General features: G+C 46.2%; 1 protein-coding gene across 10 annotated transcripts in view; it reads right to left on the reverse strand.

The window, feature by feature from the left end:
* Positions 1–12,500, reverse strand: part of chd9 (chromodomain helicase DNA binding protein 9) — a 102,383-nt gene that overhangs the window by 76,493 nt on the left and 13,390 nt on the right. Inside the window, exon 1 of one of the 10 annotated variants that reach the window (XM_076286944.1) lies at positions 11,956–11,977. The exons of the other annotated variants lie outside the window; for them this stretch is intronic. The gene's annotated coding sequence lies outside the window, so the exon portion shown is untranslated. Of the gene's footprint in view, positions 1–11,955; positions 11,978–12,500 lie in introns of those variants that run through there. 10 annotated transcript variants of the gene reach the window in all.

The following is a 12,500-nucleotide window of genomic DNA, read 5'->3' on the forward strand; positions in this document are numbered from 1 at the left end:
AACACACACACACACACACACACACACACACACACACACACACACACAAACACACAGGGTTCCCCAACACGCCCAGAGGACAAACAACTAGGCCTGCCTGTCATGAACCCACAATGTGAACCTGTTAGCCTGTATGCGAGTGCCACCAAACGTGACCCCTTGAGGCCCCCGCTGATCCCCTCAAAGTTCCCCCTGCGCAGGCCCTCCCTCCCCCACCCCACGGAAAAGCAAACGAGCACGGAGGCACCATCGCGCTGGGCCAGCCTGTAGTGAACACACACACCCAGCTAAAGTGTGTCACATACCGCGCTGCTAATAATAGTGGTGCAGGAGCAGCGTTGTTAGCGCCACAGACACTCACCTTGGCCCACCATAACCAGACCCAAACCTGTGTCCTGGTTAATAGAATATAGATTATACTGTCAGCAGTGGGGAGATGACGGGGTGGTGGGGGGGGGGGGGGGCTCTAATTAGAGTCGAGACGCCCGGACAATTTAAAGTTACACTGAAAGAGGGAGGGGGAGTGGGAGAGAGGGAGAGAGGGAGAGAGAGAGAGAGAGAGAGAAGGGGAGGGAGGAGAGGAGAGTGGAAGGGAGGAGGGTTTGATAAATGAAAGGGGACATGATGCGCAGCAATACTTCCTGAACCCATTAAATAGAGCATCAGGCAGTAATGATCCTTATAAACACTGCTAGGTAGCACACAGTAAGAGCACACAAACAAACTCACACGTGTAGACGTGCACGTACACGTACACACACACACACACACACACACCCACACATATAAAAACAAACAAATTATAAGAAGATTTGTCACACGCACATATCTAGACTGTTCCAAGCTCCACATCGAGCGTCCATTTCAAATGGCTTATGTGGTGGCTTATGAAAGCCTGGAAGGTGCCCCAATGGGGCATATTAATCAAGCACTAAAAAATACGGCCGCAAAATTAAATCGATTTTTAATCAAAATTGCAATTTGAACTACAGCAATTAGCAAATCGCAAAAAAAGGCTGCAAGTCATCGTGCAGCGCACAACTCTGTCCCATTGGTCAGTCTTGATTTGAATGGTGCTCATCTAGTTGTGGGAAGGTTTCAGAAGGATGAGCGGCCAGGAGCCCCGGCAGATGTCATATCACCACAATCCACCCCATAATTTCATCCAGATCCACATCTCGTCTGGCCAAGTCATCTTGGCAAATGATGCTGCATATATGCAAAACATAGCCACAGCCGGTGTCAGGTTCAAACGGAAACTGAACGGTAAACTGCCACCAAGGACCTGCCCACCACATTCCACTGGAATGCGCAGGTATTCCACAAAAAAAGGCACATAACTAAACAGTGTTGAACACAGAAGTCTAATCTAAGACAAATAGCGGAGTTCATACTCCCTTCAGTAAGCTGCACACACATAATGTTCTACAGAACACCTCTAGCCTTAGGCCTAACCGCAAAAACAAACACATAATATCATGCATGCACACGCACACACACACATGGCAATGACATCACAAAAAAAATTAAATAAATACAATTTCAGCTATTGTGGCCATGTAATTCATACACTTTTTTAAGACCTTATTTTCTGAGGCTTGTCCTCAGAGCCGGATTCCATTTACTTAGCGCATCGGCAGAGGAAGATGATCATAGTGCTAATTTGCTGGAAAAAGATTGATACTGGGGTGAAAAAAAAAACATTGATTCATGTATCGTGATTTGTTTTGGTGACGATCAGTTCTTTTCCCCACAATAGTTTTTTTTATAAATGTCTCATAATATATTGTCTCATAAAAGTGTATTATTCATATTTTGTTTTTGTTATAGAATAGAATGAAAGAAAGAAAAGAAGAAATAAAACCGCAATACTCAATACTATCGAATCGCAAAAAAACTAAATTCGCAATATAAATCGAATCGGCACACAAGTATTGTGATTCGTTGATACCCAACAATCTTTCACAATGCAAGACACAACTTTAACCATTCAAGATACGTCGATACTGTTGCCTAAAACTGAAACTGAAGGACTGACCAGCCTCACTGATCCAAATATTCAAGATTTTTTGGTGTGAAGCTGCTTTATGACAAATGATGGAGATTTGCAGAGCCAAGTTGTTAGGCAGTTGAGGCCATCCTTAAAAATACTTTCGTTTGCCGTAACCCGACCGACCCTGTCAATGTAGAACAGACCCAAATATTTATTTTTTTCCCCTTTTAGTCCGACCGACTTGCCGGTTGTAAACTTGCGTTAATACCGACCGATTGTTTTTTTTACTCTAAACAACCAATACAAATGCAATAAAATAATATTTCTTTTAGTAGGCCCAAGTATTGTGAATATAAATTGCCTACATGCAAACGTGGCTCACTTAAATAAAACCCTGTGGCGTCATCTCTACACCATTGGTTTTACGCATGAGAGGCCTACGCTTCGTTTCATTCAAACAAACTGATAACGCTTTTACTTGGCACGAAGTTCTGGAAGAACTGTGGCCAGATCTTTTCTCATCCCTTCTCCCCCCCTAGTCAAACGGTGACCGTGTCGGAGTATTGAAATTGGTTGTGGTCTATTTAGCATTTCTCAAAATATGGGTCCGCAACATGGAGACTGCTGTTTCGCGGAGTCGTGGAGTGAAATTTGGCCCGGTGCTTCATTTGATAATTTGCTGCGCAGTTGATCAAGAAACCGCGGATCGACGAAAAAATAAAACAAACGTTTCTGCTATCGATGTCATTAAACATGGAGCCCTACAATTAAGTGGTGGTATGAGCATTCATTCAATGCACGTCTGCGCAAGAGAAACTGAAACTAATTGATAACGTTGGTATCAAAGCTCTGCTTCAACCTGTTGGAAGGCTATTTATTTATTTAACGAAACTTAATAGAACGACGTTTTTTGGAACTTCCTTAGAAACAGAGCAGAGACTGTATAATACACTGTATAGCATTGAGTATTGTATAGTCAAAATTCAATATAACGTGGCCAAGAGTTATTGTAGCCTTCTTTCTGGGTACATGTAGAAGAGCCCTATGACCCCAAAGTCTGCCATGACCGGGCCTCAGGTTAAAGAAGTTTGAGAAAGGCTGGTCTATATAGCCTGCATCAGAATGAGGTTTGCAATGGTGCGCCTGAAGGCACAGGTTGAAGACCCAATCAGTTACGTCACGATATGCACATTTGTGTAAATTCATTCCTACGTAATCACCATGACCAAAATTGTACTTTTTTTTTTACTTTGAATCTTGAAAAAAAAAAATATTGACCTACCTACCGACCCATTTTAAATTTTTTTTGGCTGTTACTGCAAACAAAAATATTTTTAAGGATGGCCTGAGTTGGTAGGTAGGTAGGTAGAAAGCCCATGTGCCTTCTCACCTGCTGAAAAGGGAAAATGGTTTTCAAGCCTCTTGTAAATTTTAAATTCTTTTGGACCTAATTAGTGCTTATTTGTCAACTCCCACATGAAAATGGTAATGCCCTTGTCCATCCTTCAAGTTGTCAAACAGCCTAAGTTATAGTGCCAGAAAAGCGTGTCACTAAAACCAAATTACATTTCCTACTATTTGGGACTTGAAGAAACCTATGAGAGCAATGTGACTAGTAGAAAATATTATAGGAATCCTGTAAGTTTAACTAAAACAATTTTAGAAATGAAATATTTTCATAAAATTTCAGTTAGGCGTACGTGCAGAATGTTACATGCATATTACAGTGTTCCATTTGAAGATAGGGGTGGGGGGCACTTCTATATAGGATTCGATCTCATTCCTATCAATATCACATCAGAATGAACTTGTTCACTTGTGAATCGGAATGTAATCAAATTATGGCATTTGTGCCAATGACATTAGTCATGCAATTATGCTTGTCGATCAATTCATTTGGGAATAGGGATGACAAGTTTTGGGGCAAATCTTTTTTATTTTATTTGGGATTACAAACTAAAAGATCCAAGCAAGAAAAGAGCTGGTCGGTATGATTCATGATTGCCGTATGGAGAAATAGAAGAAGAGCCTCACAAAATTACAGTAGTGAACAGTTCACATGACCTGACAGAGACAGCTGCATCCTGGCTATAAAAAAAAAAACATTCTAGTAGAGCAGCAGAATTGTTGTTGAACAGGAAACTAAGGGAAATTAGCCTTAAGAGAGGGCCTTATGATGCAGTCAACTATACTGGTCAGCATATTACCATGCAACTTGTCTTTATACCCGTGCATTTAAGCTACGTATAATGTAGCTTGGCTTATAGCCTATTTAGATACGGAGTGAATTTTAATCAGGAAGAAAATAATTTCAGTCATTGATTTTCTCAATACTGAGATGTTTTCAAAAACTTAAGAGGAATCTCACACTAGGAAGGACTCAATCTCTTCATAACTCCTTCACTTAAGAGACCTAGCACACTTCCAAAACGGGCCTCTGTGTGGGCCTCCAAGCCGGGGATATTTATAGGCATTAGCTATAAAGATTTCCATCCAGAGCCACAGAGCTCACAGACTGCTACGCTAATTCTGTGCGCCACTGCAACGTGCTATTAATGAACGCGGTTTGATTATCACTAACAGAAGAGTAGCAGCACTGGGACATTCTGCAGCATTCCCCAAACGCCGCACCAATAACAAGAGTTAGGGAGTAAAAGAGAGCAAAAAAGAGAGATATACAGAGAGAGAGAGAGAGAGAGAGAGAGAGAGGGAGAGAGAGAGAGAGAGAGATGAGGAGGTGCAGGAGGAAAAAAGGTCTCCCACGTAAGCTACTTCTCCCCGCTCTAGGAGTGTATTAGCTCCTGAACGCTGGGTGAGCAGCTAATTGCCAGCCTTTATTTAATTAAAAAACAGTAGCAGCACTAGTGCTCGGCGGCCTTCTCCTCCCGGTCTCAGAGAGCGATGTAGGGCCGAGTGAGCGTGCAGCATGGCTAACCCAGACAAATTGGCTTGCCCTTTCCCCTCACTGGCCACCACTGCCACCATGCACACATAGGCGTGGGAGAGAGAGAGAGAGAGAGAAGGAGAGGAGGAGATAGAGAGAGAAAGGGACAGAGAGAGAGAAAGGGACAGAGTTAGGTAGTCGGAGAGATGGAGGGGGGGCAGATGTGACAAGAGGAGAGGAGAGAAGAGAGGAGAGGAGAGGTGAGAAGAAAGGAGAGAGGAGAGTGAGAGAAGAGGGTTGAGAAGAGAGGAGAGGAGAGAAGAGGAGAGGAGTGAGAGAAGAGAAGAGAAGAGAAGAGAAGAGAAGAGAAGAGAAGAGAAGAGAAGAGAAGAGAAGAGAAGAGAAGAGAAGAGAAGAGAAGAGAAGAGAAGAGAAGAGAAGGGAGGAGAGAGTGAGAGGAGAGAGTGAGAGGAGAGAAGAGAAGGTGGGGAGTTGCCAGAAGTAGCCTTAAGGAGCACCAGGCTGCCCTGGTTCAGATATGTTTAGTGACGTTGTGTAAGAGCGTGTGGGTGGTGGAGGCTTAGGTTCAGGCTCACCCTCCAGGGGCCTGTACTACGAAGGGAGCTTAACCTACCCAGATGTAACCCAGGGTTACTTTGTTAAACCGGGGTTGACAAAACCTGGTTATCTTTAGTGGTGTTAATCGGTACTACGACGCTGATTATGAAGTTGATTTGTTGAGCCGGGGTTAACCTCATTGGAGTTTGTGCGCGTTCACATAAAAGGGGCGGGTTGCAGCGCAAATCACCACTTTCAGTGATGACGCGTTCACCTTATTTTACGGATGAGGAATGCCAATTATTATGACAAATACGTCGGCAGTGAACAAAGCAAGCTGGCAAGGCTGTTGGCAACGTATTGCAGATCCTAAATGCCTAAAAGTATTATTTCCACATGTTCTTCAAATACGGAGGATTAATAGCTTGCGGAATGTATTTAATGAGTTGAAATAATTAAATTACTTATTTTGAGTTCATAGAAATGCCTACAGATGCAACACAATTTAGAAGTGGGCATATAGATTACAGTAATAAGGATAATTGAATGTTTAAGTAGCCCCATTGACTGATTTAGTGTATGCCTAATCCTGTGAACATTTCAGATGCAACACCATTGCCAAACGCACATGGCAGCAGGTGAAAATGAAACACAAACACATTATTCAGAATAGTGGTTTATATAGTCATAGCTTGCATTAATATTTCTTAATTATGAAAACATGTAGGCCTATGCTTATAGCCTTCACTTGGCCTCTGTTTTACAGCTAAGAAAAAGGTGTCTTTGAACACTACTGTAAGGCACCAGAGTGTTTTACAGTAGCAGAGGAGTTGGCCATCGCAAATAATAGTGGAAGGCCGATTATGGAGGGGGTTGAGGGAGGCATTCGGTCGGATTCTGGTGCTGTGGAAATGTGTAGCCTTTATGTGCAGGGTACAGTAATATGACATTCAATTCAACAAGTTTGTTAAAATGGTGATTTGTATTTATTAGGCCTACTGTAAGCTATGTCCGATTTATTTTAGGCTATTCTTGCTCAGATGTTCAGCATACTGTAGGCCTATGTCCGATTTATTTTAGGACATACAGTATTCTTGCATCACCGATTGAATACATGAATGTCCACGTACGGGCATTGCTGAGACGTCTTCCTAGATCATCTGACAAAGATAACGAATTCCCTCGGCTGACAATCTATATCTTCATAGAGAATATCGTCCGGGTAGGCTATATATATTTTCTGGCGGTCTCTAAAACCCCTCGCCCTGCGAAGAGAGTCCCTCACGATTTGCGCTCCAGTGTCGTATGGATCATCCAGGTACGCCGACATGTCTCGGGAGAAATTGTTAGTGGAGGGGTGGTACTTATAAAGGGTGTGGTTAACGGAAACCTCGGGTTAACCAAGAACATAACCTGGTCGGAGCAGGTTTGAGATGCAGCGTAAATTGCCATGGCAGCATACCTCGCTTAAAACCTATCCACCTTTCGTAGTACGGGTTAATCGGGAAGTTACGCCACACGTGATCAAGTTACTCTCGAAGTTACCCAGATAAGCCAGAAACCCCGCTTCGTAGTACAGGCCCCAGGTCAGGACAGGTCAGGATAGGTGTTAGCGCCATGACTGAACCAGGCTACTTGTAGGTGGAGTCTACACGCTTGTAGAGAGCACACAGACAGCTGTGGACAGCACAGAAGCGTAGCTCTTATTATACTTTCTAGTCTATTTGGAGTTCGTCCATTTGCTGTCCGTGCCCTTGTGGTAATGTGGCCGCGCGGTCACAACAAAAAAAACTGGATGGTAAACAAATGTCCGCACGGAGCCGTGGTGGCTACACCCACTGAATTTACATCGCTCTGTCACCCCAGCGGACGATCGCGGACTCTTGGGACTCTCAAAGCGTGGCCCTTGGCCTGAGGGAGCATCATCTGGGAGAGAGTGAGAGACTCTCTGTCTGAGGGGCGCGGAGCCAGGTTTCCAGATGGCACTGCAGCACGCATGGCAGCATCGCTGGAGGAGCAACGGAAACGGAGACGGAGGGAGAGAAATGGGAGATAAAGAGATGGATGGGTTGGAAAGACGTGGAGCCAGCCAGCCGTGTAGTGAGGTAGAGACGACATGTAGGCTTACCACAGATGGAAAGAGATGAGCAGCCTGTAGAACCACTCTTTCACTCTTACTCGTGCCCACACACACACACACAAAAACACACACAGACAGACGCACGCACGCACGCACGCACGCACAAACACACACACACAAATACACACACACAAATAATTTATCTTAACCAGCCGTCTGATAAATGGCTAGCCTGGGGCCCTGATCACACCCTACCTAAGGAACAACACATCATTACCCTGAAGCATGGAAACACCAGGAACCGCCACAATGCACTTCTGGGTTCAAAACTTGACCTACCTGCTCCACTAGTCCAACCAATGACTCCTACTACTATGGATGCCATTCAACACGCTAGTCAGCACGTGCTAACACTCAAGCTTTAACAACAACCAAATGGTAGCAACAATAAAATAAATAAAATCAGCTTTAACCATGGCAATGAATTGAGGTGTCCATTTGAGAAATCTGTTTTTCTAGGTCAGAGAAAACATATGAGGGGGAATAAGGAAAAGGCTGTGTGAAAACATGACTAAGGCAAAAAAGAGAGAAAGAGAGAGAGAGAGAGAGAGAGACTAGAGAAAAGAGATAGAGCAGGAGACAGACAAACAGAGCCAGACAGAGAGAGAGAGAGAGAGAGAGAGAGAGAGAGGGAGAGACTAGAGAAAAGAGATAGAGCAGGAGACAGACAAACAGAGCCAGAGAGAGAGATAGAGTAACCCCAATTGAGTACAAGGCAAAAACATGGAGGAAGGGAGGGGGAGAATGAAAGGAAGAGAGAAATAAAGGGAGAGAGAGAGAGAGAAAGAAAGAGAGGAAAGATAGGAAGAGACAGAGAAAGAGAGAGAGAAAGAAAGAGATAGGAAGAGAGAGAGATAGAGAGAGAGAGGGGAAGAAAAAGAGAGGGGGAGAGAGAGAGAGATAGGAAGAGAGAGAGATAGAGAGAGAGAGGGGAAGAAAAAGAGAGGGGGAGAGAGAGAGAGATAGGAAGAGAGAGAGAAAGAAAAAGAGAGAGAGAGGGATAGGAAGGAAGAGAGAGGGAGGTTGTCTGTGTTGGCTACTGTGCGGCTGAGGTCAGAGCTGAAGCCCACATCAGATCAGGGGGCGTCTGAGTGACGGTGGGTGAGGGTGATGGGGTGGGGGTGGGGCACAGCAGGGAGCTTACTTCTAGACCTTTACCATTCGTTCATTATTTAGGTCAGAGAGAGGAAGAGAGATGGAGGAAGGAGAGAGAAAGCGGGAGACAGAGAGAGGAAGAGAGATGGAGGAAGGAGAGAGAGAGAGAGAGAGAGAGAGAGAGAGAGAGAGAGAGAGAGAGAGAGAGAGATGCATCAGGCAGACAGCAGCATAAGAGCAAACTAGACAGAAACAGACACACACACACACACACACACACACACAAATAGAAACAGGAACACACACACTTGCAGACAGACACACACACACAACAAAATGCAAAACTCATTGGAGCCCGGAGGGGTGGAGTTAGGTGAAGTCAGGGGAAAAAGAGAGAGGGAGATAATGAAAGAGAGAAAGCAAGAGCGACAGAGGGAGAGAGAGAGAGAGAACAGTTTTTTCTGCTCTAATTTTCACTTCCTCTCTGTCAAGAGACAGGTAGGATGGCTTTTCAGGGTACTGAGGCATCACAGATAGTGACAATTCATCTACCACTCTGTCTGTATCTCCATCCCCTGCACACACACACACACACACACACACACACACACACACACACACACACACACACACACACACACACACACACACACACACACACACACACACACACACACACACACACACACACACACGCGCAGAAAATCATGCAGGCAGGCGTGCACACACAGTTCGCACACACACGCACACACACACATCCCTGCGAGGCAATTCTGAATGGAAATTCAGTCTCACAACAGAATTGGAAAGGAGAGGATGAATTAACAACACCTCCATCACCAAATAGGTGGCAAATCTAGCTCACGACTCCTCCACAACACAAAAACGATCTGCACTTACACACTCAGAGTTTCGTATCATTTCGTCTGAGAGGGGTGGGCGGGGCGGGTGAAGCACTTTGAAGTAAAACCACAGTGTGGTGAAAGTGTGATGCCTGGTGCAACGATGAGCACAGAGGAAGAGCGTGCTCTCGTGCAGGACACTGATTCAGCTCAAGTGCAATAGGCAATGCAGAGCATGCGTACGTAGTGTGTGTGCAGATGTGACATGGCCCTGTGCAGACTCAAATTGCTTCATATCGAGAACTGGGGTCTTACTTCCACACACACACACACACACACACACACACACATCCATGACATGAATATGAGTCAGACGATCCCCTCGTCCAGGCGTCTGCCCCCACCTACTGAACTACTGACCACTGACTAGACAGAGTGGTTGACCCATAGGTGACCTTTACAGCTTTCACACCAGAGCAGACGTGTGGGGTGCAAAATCACATGCACGCACGCACACACACACACACACACAGGCGTATAAAAGAAACATGCGCACACACACACACACAGGCGTATAAAAGAAACATGCACACACACACACACACACAGGCGTATAAAAGAAACATGCGCGAACGCACACACACACACACACACACACACACACACACACACACACACACACACACACAGGCGTATAAAAGAAACAAGCACACACACACACACACCAACACACACCCACCAACACACAGCCACCAACACACAGCCACCAACACACAGCCACCAACACACATCCACACACACACTCCCCCAGCTATCCTCACAATGGCCTTCCACACAGAGCCGTGTGTGAGATGCTAATGACAGGGTAAACAGAGGAGGCCTGGACCGCAGTCAGCTGCAGGGGAGACAGCGAGCAGCTAGGCTGCTCCACTAAACACATAAAGACGAGGAGGGGGGGGGGGGGGGTCAGAGACTGGGACTGGGACTGCGCCTTCACTGCTCAATGCAACACTATCAGAGTCAGTCCGTCACTCACACACACACAGGGCTCGGCCCAAGCCTCCCAGATCACCATAACATAATGGCGACACTGTGCGTGTGAGCGAATGAGTGTGTGAGAGTATGAGAGTGTGAGTCTGTTTGCGTGTGAGTGTGTGTGTGAGAGCGAGAGAGAAAGAGAGAGAGAAAGGGGGGAGAAATTGAAAATCATATGACTCCAAGTTCCAACCTGATTGAATTAGCAGGGCCTATGTGTGTTTCCATAGATTGCTTTAAAAACTACCCAGGCAAAGGCAAGCCTCCATTTTGCGCTCGCATAAAAAAGGAGAAAGAGAAAGACAGAGAGTAAAACATTAACGCGGCCGGGCTGGGGAGAACGGAAAGTTCTCGGAGCAGCATTTACTTGATTCGTGGAGGGTTTTAATTATGGCTGCTGTTGCGAGGCAGAGGGTGAACTTTATCCCCACCGCACAGTGCAGCCGAGCCTGTCCTTCTCCCCTTGCTCCATGTCTGTGTGTGTGTCTGTGTGTCTGTGTGTCTGTGTGTCTGTGTGTCTGTGTGTCTGTGTGTCTGTGTGTCTGTGTGTCTGTGTGTCTGTGTGTCTGTGTGTCTGTGTGAGAGAGAGAGAGAGGGTGGGGGGGAAGAGGTTGTGAAATGGGACGTTTTCTTTCTGTAAATAAACCCCAGGCCACCACCGCCGCTGCCGCCACCACCACCACCCCCGCCACTCGCACTGGGGGAGCCATGGAAACGGGCAAGCTCCACGACTCCCGCAGCGTCACCTGAGAAACTCACTCGGCCAGTCCCCAACGACCAGGTAGAGAGGTGGGGGGACAGACAGAGAGGAACAACGGCCAACGGTCATCTCCACACACACACAAAGAAAAAAAAAAAAAAAAAGAGGAAAAAAGTTGCCCTTGAAAACTAAACATATACGACACCCACGAGAATGGAACAAGTTCACAATCCTCATGCACGCACACATACGAGACAAATAAACACAACAACGAAACAATCTTACGACATGTTCAGTGAGTCACGAAACTTCCTTCCTCTGCCTGTAATTTTCCCCTCACACATAAATAAAGACACAAGAAGACCAGTGCACTGGACACTAGGAAGTGTGTGTGTGTGTGTGTGTGTGTGTGTGGGACTGAGGCAGGTCACACTGAGGCAACACTGAAAAAGCTTGCCATTCCAGTTACACATCCCTCACCACCCTCCACGCCTCCATCAGCGCTTAACCAGCCGGCTAACCTTCACACACTCGCACTCTCTTCCCGACACACACAGACAGACCTATCCCGCTCGGTCAGACCAACCTCAACCAAAAGTTTTTCATCCCCACGTGAAAACCCAGAGATAGTGGAGAGAGGGAAGAGAAGAGAGGAGGGGTGGAAGAGGAAAGGGGGGGGAAAAAAAGAGAAAAGGCTTTGATTCCGACCTACTGTGCAGTTGGGCCTGGCGGCATTCCCACATGCTCCTCGCAGTCCAAATCCAAGTAGAACCTAATCCCTCCCCTCTCCCTCTGGGCCTGCTCCGCCCCTTCCGTTCAACCCTCACACACACACACACACACGCACACACACACACACACACACATTTAACAAGGACCGCCTGCTTCACAGGGGAAAAAGAAAAAGAAAAAAAAAGAAAAAAACACAGCACTTCCTGTTCACCTTTGACCCTCCCTGCTAAGTCCCACCCACCGCCCTACTCTGCCTAGCCCTGTAGATAGACACAGACACAGGCACAGACACAGGCAGACAGACAGACAGACACACACAGACAGGCAGACAGGCAGACAGACAGGCAGGCAGACAGACAGACACAGGCATGCAGGGCAAGCCACACAGGGCAGGCGCAGGAGCCATCTGCCTGAGGGACAGATTGAGATTGACAGAGCCGGTTGGCTGGTTGGTCGCTGCCTCTCTGTCGTAGCTCACACTTGCACTTGACACACATACACACATGCACACAAACACACAC

This window comes from Alosa pseudoharengus, unplaced genomic scaffold (genome assembly GCF_046254945.1).
Source record: "Alosa pseudoharengus isolate Yale_2024_CS ecotype anadromous, Long Island Sound unplaced genomic scaffold, YU_APseudo_1.1 YU_APseudo_1.1_scf_16, whole genome shotgun sequence".
NCBI classification, from domain to species: Eukaryota; Metazoa; Chordata; class Actinopteri; order Clupeiformes; family Clupeidae; genus Alosa; species Alosa pseudoharengus.